We start from the raw sequence: 12092 nt of genomic DNA on the forward strand, positions 1-12092 counted from the left end.
AGGGTGCAACACCGGGACTTCCCGGGAGGTCACCCATCCCAGTACTACTCCGGCCCAAGCGCGCTTAACTGCGGAGTTCTGATGGGATCCGGTGCACTAACGCTGGTATGATCGCACCCGTTATGAGCTTGTCGCAGTGTGTACTTAGCAAACCGCGACCCACGTGCGAATCCACCCCGGCCACCCACCCCCGTCGAGGTGCACACCCTCCCTCGCGAAGTGCGCCCCGTTCGCCAAGTGTGAGCCCTGCCCGGGTGCGCGCACCTTGCTAGGGCGTCGGGTGTGCACCCGGCCCGGCCTACGTGCGTGCACCTGGAGGGGGCGTCGTGTGCGTGCAGTGTCCCGTCTGCAACGCGGTGCCCACACACCACCTCGGGCGCAACGACCTGCGCTCACATGTGGGCCGAGTGCACCTTGGTGCATGTTCGGGGCGCCTCGGGTGCACGCTCGATCTTGCCCCGGTGCACCAAGGCGCTCGGTTTGCCCCGGGTGCGCACTTGGTGCAAGGTGGGCACCCAAAATAGGGATCAAGCACCAAAACACAAGTTTCGGGATGCAAAATGGGACCCAAGGACCACAAATGCGTTCCAAGACCCATGATGGGTCCACGAGAACAAAAATGTGTTCCGAGACTTAATAAACAAATATTGGGTTTTAGGAGAAGAAACATGCTCTGATGCCCAAAACGAGAATCGACCCCGAAAAGGCCACAGGCCAAAAGTGGGATGCGAGACAAAAAAAAATGGGACCCGAGGACCAAAATTGGGTTCCCAGGTCGAAGACAGGGCAACCGGACAAGAAACGACCTCTAAGGCTCGAAATGAGTCCCGACGACTAAAACTTGACAAGAAGCACCCATCAGGCACCCAACTCGACACCCATGGGATGCCGACCCACCCGGGCTTCCACCTAGCACACCTTGGCACCCACCCACCCTCGCACCCAACCTCGCACCCAACTTAGCACCTTTGAACCCACATTGGCACTCACCCTGACCCTGGCACCTTGGAACCCACATTGGCACTCACCTTGACCCTGGCACCCACCTTTGCACTCACCTTGGGACCCACCCTGGCTCCCACCTCGGCACCCACCCAGACACCCACCTTGGTTCCTTGGCACCCACCTTGGATCCTTGGCACCCACCCCGACACCCACCTTGGCACGCAACTTGGCTACTTGCCACCCACCTTGGCTCCTTGACGCCCACCCCGACAACCACCCCGTGACCTACCCTGGCTAGGGTTGGTGCACACCCACCCTGGTGCCCACCTTGGCACCCACCCTATGACCCACCTTGGCACGCACCTTAGTACCCACCCCGTTACCCACCCTAGGACCCACCCCGTGACCCACCTTGGCCAGGGTGGGTGCACCCACCCTGGTGCCCACCTTGGCACCCACCCATCCTAGCACCCAGCCTGTGACCGGGCTTGGAACCCAACCTTGCACCCGCACCCGTCTTGGCCAGTGTGGGTGCGCACCCATCCTGGCACCCACGTTGTGACACACCCTTTAACCCACGCACCCTAGCACCCACGTTGGCACCCACCTTGGAACCCAACCTAGCAACTTGGCACCCACCCCGTGACCCACCTTGGCATCCACCATAGCAGTCGCCGACTTGGCACCCACCTCGGCACCCACCTTGACACTTGTGGACCCACCTTGCCACTCACCCTAGCATCGACCCATCCTAGCACCCACCCTGGCACCTTTGCACCCTAGCACTCACCCATCCTAGCACCTAACCTGTGACCCACCTTGACACTCACCCTCGCACCCACCTTGGAACCCAACCTAGCACCCACCCACCCTGACACCAACCCTAGCACCTACCCACCCTTGCACCCACCCTGTGACCCATCTTGGCACCCACCCATCCTACCACTCAACCTATCACCCACCTTCTCACCCACCTTGGCATCCACCTTAGCACCCACCCACACTGGCACCTTGGCACCCACCTCGGGCAAGGTGGGTGCACACCCACCCTGGCACCCAATTTAGAACCCACCGAGCATGTTACCCACCTTGGCACCCACATTGCAGCCCACCCTAGTACCCACCCTATGACCCACATTGGCATCCACACCCTAGCACCCAGGCACCTCGACACCCGCCTTGACACCCACCCTAGCACTGAACCTGTGACCCACCTTGGAACTCACCCTAGAACCCACCCACCCTGTGAACCACCTTGGCATCCACCTTAGCACCCACCCACCTTGGCACCCACTCTAGCACTCACCCATCCTAACACCCAACTTGTTACCCACCTTGGCACCCGCCCTCGCGTCCACCTTGAAACCCACCCTAGCACCCACCCACGCAGGAGCCCACCTTGGCACCCAACCTAACACCCACGCATCCTGGCACCCAACTTGTGACCCACCTTGGAACCCACCCTAGTACCCACCTTTGAACCCACTATATCACCAACCCACCTTGGCACCCACCCTATGACCCTCTTTGGAATCCACCCTAGCACGCACCCACCCTGGCACCCACCATGGAGCGCACCCTAGCACCCACCCACCTCGGCACGCACCTCAACACCCACCTTGGTGTGCGCACTGCGCCAACCTCTCAAAGACCCTATGTGGTGCGCTCCAAAGTGTACACCTTTGGTGCGCTCCAAGGTGCGCACCTTTGGTGCACACCGAGGTGCACACCAAAGTGTGCACCGAGGTGAGCACCAAAGTGCACTCCAGGGTGCACACCAAGGCGTGCACCTTTGGTGCGGTCAATGCAAACGAATTCGGAAGTTGGGGTCGATGTCCTAATCGCTGCTGCAGACTACACGTATGAGAATCGGACAAATAGCTTTATATAGGGGAGGTGTTGCGTTTGATGGGTCGACTCCCCTGGTTGTGTGCACTGCACCAACTTCAAAGACCCTGTCTTGTTTAAGAAGTCAAAAGTTGGGGTGGATGTCCTAATCATTGCTGCAGTCTACGCATGTATGAGAATCAGACAAATAGCTTATATAGGGGAGGTGTTGCATTCGGTGGGTTGACTCCCCTGGTTGTGCGCACTGCGCCAACCTCAAAGACCCCGCATAGCAGAAGAAGTCGGAAGTCGGATTTTGGTGAGCACCAAGGCGTGCACCTTTGGTGCGGTCAACGCAGACGAATTCAGAAGTTGGGGTGGATGTCCTAATCGTTGTTGCAGGCTACACATGTATGAGAATCAGACAAATAGCTTATATAGGGGAGGTGTTGGGTTTGATGGGTCAACTCCCTTGGTTGTGCGCATTACGCCAACCTCAAAGACCTTGTTTTCGTTAAGAAGTCAAAAGTTGGGGTCAATGTCCTAATGGCTCCTGCAGGCTACACATGTATGAGAATCGGACAAATAGCTTATATAGGGGAGGTGTTGGGTTTGATGGGTCGACTCCCCTGGTTGTGCGCATTACGTCAACCTCAAAGACCTTGTTTTCGTTAAGAAGTCAAAAGTTGGGGTCGATGTCCTAATTGCTCCTGTAGACTACACATGTATGAGAATCAGACAAATAGCTTATATAGGGGAGGTGTTGGGTTTGATGGGTTGACTCCCCTAGTTGTTCGCATTACACCAACCTCAAAGACCTTGTTTTCGTTTAGAAGCCGAAAGTTGGGGTCGATGTCCTAATTGCTCCTGCAGGCTACGCATGTATGAGAATCAGACAAATAGCTTATATAGGGGAGGTGTTGGGTTTGATGGGTCGACTCCCCTGGTTGTGCGCATTGCGCCAACCTCAAAGACCCTGCATTGCGGATGAAGTCGAAAGTCAGAGTTTGGTGTGCTACAAGGTGTGGTCGAAGGTGCTCACCTAGGTGTGCACCTTTGGAGCACAGGAAAAGTGCCCTCCAAAAGTGCGCACCTTTGGAGTGCACAAAAGTGCCCTCCAAAAGTGCGCACCTTTGGAGCGCAGAAAAGTGCCCTCCAAAAAGTGCCCTCCAAAAGTGCGCACCTTTGGAGCGCAGAAAAGTGCCCTCCAAAAAGTGCCCTCCAAAAGTGCGCACCTTTGGAGCGCAGAAAAGTGCCCTCCAAAAAGTGCCCTCCAAAAGTGCGCACCTTTGGAGCGCAGAAAAGTGCCCTCCAAAAAGTGCCCTCCAAAAGTGCGCACCTTTGGAGCGCAGAAAAGTGCCCTCCAAAAAGTGCCCTCCAAAAGTGCGCACCTTTGGAGCGCAGAAAAGTGCCCTCCAAAAAGTGCCCTCCAAAAGTGCGCACCTTTGGAGCGCAGAAAAGTGCCCTCCAAAAAGTGCCCTCCAAAAGTGCGCACCTTTGGAGCGCAGAAAAGTGCCCTCCAAAAAGTGCCCTCCAAAAGTGCGCACCTTTGGAGCGCAGAAAAGTGCCCTCCAAAAAGTGCCCTCCAAAAGTGCGCACCTTTGGAGCGCAGAAAAGTGCCCTCCAAAAGTGCGCACCTTTGGAGCGCACAAAAGTGCCCTCCAAAAGTGCGCACTTTTGGTGCGCACCAAGGCGCTGGTTCGGTCGTTGCAGGCGAGTTCGGAAGTTGGGGTCGATGTCCTGAGCGGAGGTGCAAACTACACAGGTGTCGGAATCGGACAAATAGCTTATATAGGGGAGGTGTATGCTTCGATGGGTCGACTCCCCAGGTTGAGCGCACCGCGCCAACCTCAAAGACCCTACGGTATGGATGAAGTCGGAAGTTGGGTCCGATGACCGATTCGATTAGTAGGTATGCTCATGAGGTCGGAATTTGGGTCCGATGACCTGCCATGTGCAGGAAGGCGAATGTTGACACTGTGCGTTGCAAGGTGCACACCAAGGCGCTGGTGCGGTCTTTTTAGTCGAGTTCGGAAGTTGGGGTCGATGTCCTGATCGGAGGTGCAAGCTACACAGGTGTGGGAATCGGACAAATAGCTTATATAGGGGAGGTGTATGCTTCGTTGGGTCGACTCCCCGGGTTGAGCGCACCGCGCCAACCTCAAAGACCCTACGGTATGGATGAAGTCGGAAGTTGGGTCCGATGACCGATTCGATATGTAGGCATACTCGCGAGGTCGGAATTTGGGTCCGATGACCTGCCACGTGCAGGAAGGCGAATGTTGGCACTGTGCGTTGCAAGGTGCGCACCAAGGCGCTGGTTCGGTCGTTGGAGGCGAGTTCGGAAGTTGGGGTCGATGTCTTGATCGGAGGTGCAAACTACACAGGTGTGGGAATCGGACAAATAGCTTATATAGGGGAGGTGTATGCTTCGTTGGGTCGACTCCCCGGGTTGAGCGCACCGCGCCAACCTCAAAGACCCTACGGTATGGATGAAGTCGGAAGTTGGGTCCGATGACCGATTCGATATGTAGGCATACTCGCGAGGTCGGAATTTGGGTCCGATGACCTGCCATGTGCAGGAAGGCGAATGTTGGGACTGTGCGTCGCAAGGTGCGCACCAAGGCGCTGGTGCCGTCGTTGCAGTCGAGTTCGGAAGTTGGGGTCGATGTCCTGGTCAGAGGTGCAAACTACACAGGTGTGGGAATCGGACAAATAGCTTATATAGGGGAGGTGTATGCTTCGATGGGTCGACTCCCTGGGTTGAGCGCACCGCGCCAACCTCAAAGACCCTACAGTATGGATGAAGTCGGAAGTTGGGTCCGATGACCGATTCGATACGTAGGCATATTGGCGAGGTCTGAATTTGTGTCCGATGACCTGCCATGCGCAGGAAGGCGGAATTTGGGTCCGATGACCGAGTTGATGGCGTGCCATGCGCAGAAAGGCGGAATTTGGGTCCGATGACCGAGTTGATGTTGATGGCCCGCCATGCACAGGAAGGCGGAATTTGGGTCCGATGACCGATTTGAAGGCGTGCCATACGCAAAAAGGCGGAGTTTGGGTCCGATGACCGAGTTGATATTGATGGCCCGCCATGCGCAGGAAGGCGGAATTTGGGTCCGATGACCTGACATACGCATGGAGTCCGACTCGGGGGCCGATGTTCGATTCGATGACTTGCATTGTGGGTAAAGTCGGAAGTTGTGGTCTTTGACCCGATTCGATGACCAGACTTCGGCTGCTTGAGAATCGGACAAATAACTTATATAGGGGAGGTAGTGTTCTCGAGCATCCTCCCCCCGTGCCCGTTTATGTCGATTGATGCTGGTGCTCGACTGGTTGGAGCGCTCGGATGCAAAAATCTTGCACCAGGATTTATCGATTGTGATGGACACGGCAAGTCTCCTGATTGCTATGCAGGAGCTCATCGTGAATCTCTATGCGGCCTTGGTATGGACTCGACCTGCGGAATGGTTCGGCAATGGTAGTCGCTCCAACACGTCCTTGCAATGGCCACAGAGGTGATTCGACTAGAGCTCCAGTCTAGCTTTTGGGTTGCTTGGCGGACTGGTATAGCCGCGATCGAGTTCCGGCCATGAACGTTTTAGATAGCTCTTGGGCTTTCTGGGACGGAAGTCGGAAGTTTGGGCTGTTGTCCGATTTGATGACCATTCTTCGGATGTGTGAGAATCGGACAAATAACTTATATAGGGGACTGTGTTGTCTCACGCAGCCCCCTCCGTGCCCCTCTATCTCGACCGATGTTGGTGCTTGAAAGGGTTGGGATCGCTCGGATTTATAAACGTGCACCACCATTTGTCGAGTGTGAGGGACGCGGCAGGTCTCCTAAATGCTATGCGGGCGCTCTCTGAGAATCTCTATCCGGCCTCGACACAGACTAGTCTTGCTGAATGGTTTGGCACTGGTAGTCGATCCAACACGTCGTTGTTGTGGCCGCCTAGGCGATTCGATTCGAGCCCCCGTCTAGCTTTTGGGTTGCTTGGCGGATTTTGCCCTATCCGCAAGTGAGCTCGGTCCCTAAACGTTCGAGAAACCCGATTGCTATGCGCCGACTCTCTTTCTTGCGAGCCTCCATCTAGCTTTTGGGTCTCTACGGAACGGAAGTCGGAATCTGGGACCGTTGTTTGATTCGACGAGGCAGACTACGGTTGTGCGAGAATCGGACAAATAACTTATATAGGGGAGGTGTTGACTGGAGCATTCTCCCCCGTGCCCCTCTAACTCGACCAATGCTGGCGCTCGAACGGTGGTAGCGCTCGGATTTTCATTGAGCGCCAGCATTGGTCGATTTAGAGGGGCATGCGAGATTCCCGAATGCTATGCGAGGGCTCTAACGGAAATGTCTATTGGTTTCGGTATGGATGCAATTGCGAGTGGTTCGGCAAAGGTAGTCGTTCCGATGCGTCCATGTCGTGGCCAAATCGATAATTCGATTTGAGCCCTCGTATAGCATTTGGGTCTCTCGATGTGATTCCGCATTCCAGTCCCTTTGGGCACTGCTTGAGCCGCATCCCAGGGGGTTCCCTTCCCAATAATCTGCCTCGCAACCCGATTGCTATGCGGTGAGGCTCCTCGGCCGCCTCGGAACTATCTGTGTATCAGACGCATCGCGGGATAAGGGGTTGGCAACGGTAGTCGCCCCAAGCGCGTCCGATGCTTGGACCATTCCGAGGCGGCCCTGAAGCCTCTTCCGTCTAGCCGTTGGGTCCTTCTCGCCGCATCCCTCGCCTCGCACCCCGATTGCTATGCGGTGAGGCTCCTTGGCCGCCTCGGAACTATCTGTGTATCGGACGCGTCGCGGGATAAGGGGTTGTCACTGGTAGTCGCCCCAAGCGCGTCCGATGCTTGGACCATTCCGAGGCGGCCCTGAAGCCTCTTCCGTCTAGCCGTTGGGTCCTTCTCGCCGCATCCCTCGCCTTGCACCCCGATTGCTATGCGGTGAGGCTCCTCGGCCGCCTCGGAACTATCTGTGTATCGGACGCGTCGCGGGATAAGGGGTTGTCACTGGTAGTCGCCCCAAGCGCGTCCGATGCTTGGACCATTCCGAGGCGGCCCTGAAGCCTCTTCCGTCTAGCCGTTGGGTCCTTCTCGCCGCATCCCTCGCCTCGCACCCCGATTGCTATGCGGTGAGGCTCCTCGGCCGCCTCGGAACTATCTGTGTATCGGACGCGTCGCGGGATAAGGGGTTGTCATTGGTAGTCGCCCCAAGCGCGTCCGATGCTTGGACCATTCCGAGGCGGCCCTGAAGCCTCTTCCGTCTAGCCGTTGGGTCCTTCTCGCCGCATCCCTCGCCTCGCACCCCGATTGCTATGCGGTGAGGCTCCTCGGCCGCCTCGGAACTATCTGTGTATCGGACGCGTCGCGGGATAAGGGGTTGTCACTGGTAGTCGCCCCAAGCGCGTCCGATGCTTGGACCATTCCGAGGCGGCCCTGAAGCCTCTTCCGTCTAGCCGTTGGGTCCTTCTCGCCGCATCCCTCGCCTCGCACCCCGATTGCTATGCGGTGAGGCTCCTCGGCCGCCTCGGAACTATCTGTGTATCGGACGCGTCGCGGGATAAGGGGTTGTCACTGGTAGTCGCCCCAAGCGCGTTCGATGCTTGGACCATTCCGAGGCGGCCCTGAAGCCTCTTCCGTCTAGCCGTTGGGTCCTTCTCGCCGCATCCCTCGCCTCGCACCCCGATTGCTATGCGGTGAGGCTCCTCGGCCGCCTTGGAACTATCTGTGTATCGGACGCGTCGCGGGATAAGGGGTTGTCACTGGTAGTCGCCCCAAGCGCGTCCGATGCTTGGACCATTCCGAGGCGGACCCGAAGCCTCTTCCGTCTAGCCGTTGGGTCCTTCTCGCCGCATCCTTCGCCTCGCACCCCGATTGCTATGCGGTGAGGCTCCTCGGCCGCCTCGGAACTATCTGTGTATCGGACGCGTCGCGGGATAAGGGGTTGTCACTGGTAGTCGCCCCAAGCGCGTCCGATGCTTGGACCATTCCGAGGCGGACCCGAAGCCTCTTCCGTCTAGCCGTTGGGTCCTTCTCGCCGCATCCCTCGCCTCGCACCCCGATTGCTATGCGGTGAGGCTCCTCGGCCGCCTTGGAACTATCTGTGTATCGGACGCGTCGCGGGATAAGGGGTTGTCACTGGTAGTCGCCCCAAGCGCGTCCGATGCTTGGACCATTCCGAGGCGGACCCGAAGCCTCTTCCGTCTAGCCGTTGGGTCCTTCTCGCCGCATCCCTCGCCTCGCACCCCGATTGCTATGCGGTGAGGCTCCTCGGCCGCCTTGGAACTATCTGTGTATCGGACGCGTCGCGGGATAAGGGGTTGTCACTGGTAGTCGCCCCAAGCGCGTCCGATGCTTGGACCATTCCGAGGCGGACCCGAAGCCTCTTCCGTCTAGCCGTTGGGTCCTTCTCGCCGCATCCCTCGCCTCGCACCCCGATTGCTATGCGGTGAGGCTCCTCGGCCGCCTTGGAACTATCTGTGTATCGGACGCGTCGCGGGATAAGGGGTTGTCACTGGTAGTCGCCCCAAGCGCGTCCGATGCTTGGACCATTCCGAGGCGGCCCCGAAGCCTCTTCCGTGTAGCCGTTGGGTCCTTCTCGCCGCATCCCTCGCCTCGCACCCCGATTGCTATGCGGTGAGGCTCCTCGGCCGCCTCGGAACTATCTGTGTATCGGACGCGTCGCGGGATAAGGGGTTGTCACTGGTAGTCGCCCCAAGCGCGTCCGATGCTTGGACCATTCCGAGGCGGCCCCGAAGCCTCTTCCGTGTAGCCGTTGGGTCCTTCTCGCCGCATCCCTCGCCTCGCACCCCGATTGCTATGCGGTGAGGCTCCTCGGCCGCCTTGGAACTATCTGTGTATCGGACGCGTCGCGGGATAAGGGGTTGTCACTGGTAGTCGCCCCAAGCGCGTCCGATGCTTGGACCATTCCGAGGCGGACCTGAAGCCTCTTCCCTCTAGCCGTTGGGGCTTTCTCGCCGCATCCCTCGCCTCGCACCCTGATTGCTATGCTGTGAGGCTCCTCGGCCGCCTTGGAACTATCTGTGTATCGGACGCATCGCGGGATAAGGGGTTGGCAGTGGTAGTCGCCCCAAGCGCATCCGATGCTTGGACCATTCCGAGGCGGCCCTGCAGCCTCTTCCGTCTAGCCGTTGGGGCCATCTCGCCGCATCCCCCACCTCGCACCACGATTGCTATGCGGTGAGGCTCCTTGGCCGCCTCGGAACTATCTGTGTATCGGACGCATCGCGGGATAAGGGGTTGTCACTGGTAGTCGCCCCAAGCGCGTCCGATGCTTGGACTATTCCGAGGCGGCCCTGCAGCCTCTTCCGTCTAGCCGTTGGGGCCATCTCGCTGCATCCCCCACCTCCTCGGCCGCCTCGGAACTATCTGTGTATCGGACGCATCGCGGGATAAGGGGTTGGCAGTGGTAGTCGCCCCAAGCGCGTCCGATGCTTGGACTATTCCGAGGCAGCCCTGCAGCCTCTTCCGTCTAGCCTTTGGGGCCATCTCGCCGCATCCCTCGCCTCGCACCCCGATTGCTATGCGGTGAGGCTCCTCGGCCGCCTGGGAACTATCTTCGTATCGGACGCATCGCGGGATAAGGGGTTGTCACTGGTAGTCGCCCCAAGCGCGTCCGATGCTTGGACTATTCCGAGGCGGCCCTGTGGCCTCTTCCGTCTAGCCGTTGGGGCCATCTCGCCGCATCCCCCACCTCGCACCCCGATTGCTATGCGGTGAGGCTCTTCGGCCGCCTTGGAACTATCTTCGTATCGGACGCATCGCGGGATAAGGGGTTGTCACTGGTAGTGGCCCCAAGCGCGTCCGATGCTTGGACTATTCCGAGGCGGCCCTGCAGCCTCTTCCGTCTAGCCGTTGGGGCCATCTCGCCGCATCCCCCACCTCGCACCCCGATTGCTATGCGGTGAGGCTCCTCGGCCGCCTTGGAACTATCTTCGTATCGGACGCATCGCGGGATAAGGGGTTGTCACTGGTAGTCGCCCCAAGCGCGTCCGATGCTTGGACTATTCCGACGCGGCCCTGTGGCCTCTTCCGTCTAGCCGTTGGGGCCATCTCGCCGCATCCCCCACCTCGCACCCCGATTGCTATGCGGTGAGGCTCCTCGGCCGCCTTGGAACCATCTTCGTATCGGACGCATCGCGGGATAGGGGGCTGTCACTGGTAGTCGCCCCAAGCGTGTCCGATGCTTGGACCATTCCTAGGCGGCCCTGAAGCCTCTTCCGTCTAGCCGTTGGGGCCTTCCCGCCCCATCCCTCGCCTCGCACCCCCGATTGCTATGCGGTGAGGCTCCTCGGCCGCCTTGGAACCATCTGTGTATCGGACGCATCGCGGGATAAGGGGTTGGCACTGGCAGTCGCCCCAAGCGCGTCCGATGCTTGGACCATTCCGAGGTGGCCCTGAAGCCTCTTCCGTCTAGCCGTTGGGGCCTTCCCGCCCCATCCCTCGCCTCGCACCCCGATTGATATGCGGTGAGGCTCCTCGGCCGCCTTGGAACTATCTGTGTATCGGACGCATCGCGGGATAAGGGGTTGGCACTGGTAGTCGTCCCAATCGCATCCGATGCTTGGACCATTCCGAGGCGGCCCTGCAGCCTCTTCCGTTTAGCCGTCGGGGCCTTCCCGCCGCATCCCTCGCCTCGCATCCCGATTCCTATGCAGTGAGTCTTCTCGGCCGCCGCGGAACTATACCTGTTATTGCTACTGCATCCTTCGGCTGGTAACCTCCTCTGCCGCCTTGGAACGTTCTCTTTGTCGGACGCGTCGCGGGATAAGGGGTTGGCACTGGTAGTCGCCCCAAGCGCGCCCGATGCATAGACCGCTCCGAGTCGACCTTGCTTTCAGCCTCTCACATGCATAGACCTCTCTGAGTCGACCCTGCAGCCTCTCACGTTTAGCCTTTGGAATCTCGCCTCACAACATGATTGCTATCCTTGATGCATCCCTTGCCTCGAGCCCTGATTGCTTTCTTGGCTGCATCCCTCCTCTCCTCACAGCCCGGTTGTCATCACTGCTTCATCGGTCGCTTCATGCATTCTGGCTGCTGGGCCCTTCCCACCGCACACCTCGATTGCTATCTCTTCTGCATCACACACCCCGATTGCTATCTCTGCTACATCCCTCGGCTCTCACTTCTGCATCCTTCGCCTCACACCTCGATTGCTATCAATGCTGCATCCGTAACCTCACACCCCGATTGCTATGCGGGGAGGCTCCTTGGCCGCCTTGGAAATTTCTGTGTGTCGGACGCACCGCGGGATAAGGGGTTGGCACTGGTAGTCGCCC

The 12092-nt window shown here is 58.6% G+C and overlaps 1 non-coding gene across 1 annotated transcript; it reads right to left on the minus strand.

The window, feature by feature from the left end:
• LOC131868493 (5S ribosomal RNA) lies at positions 1 to 119 on the minus strand. Its single transcript, XR_009366945.1, has one exon. It is a non-coding gene; the product is annotated as a 5S ribosomal RNA (ribosomal RNA).
• Between the last annotated feature and the right edge of the window lie 11973 nt (positions 120 to 12092).

Source organism: Cryptomeria japonica, unplaced genomic scaffold (assembly GCF_030272615.1).
Source record: "Cryptomeria japonica unplaced genomic scaffold, Sugi_1.0 HiC_scaffold_208, whole genome shotgun sequence".
Taxonomy (NCBI): Eukaryota; Viridiplantae; Streptophyta; class Pinopsida; order Cupressales; family Cupressaceae; genus Cryptomeria; species Cryptomeria japonica.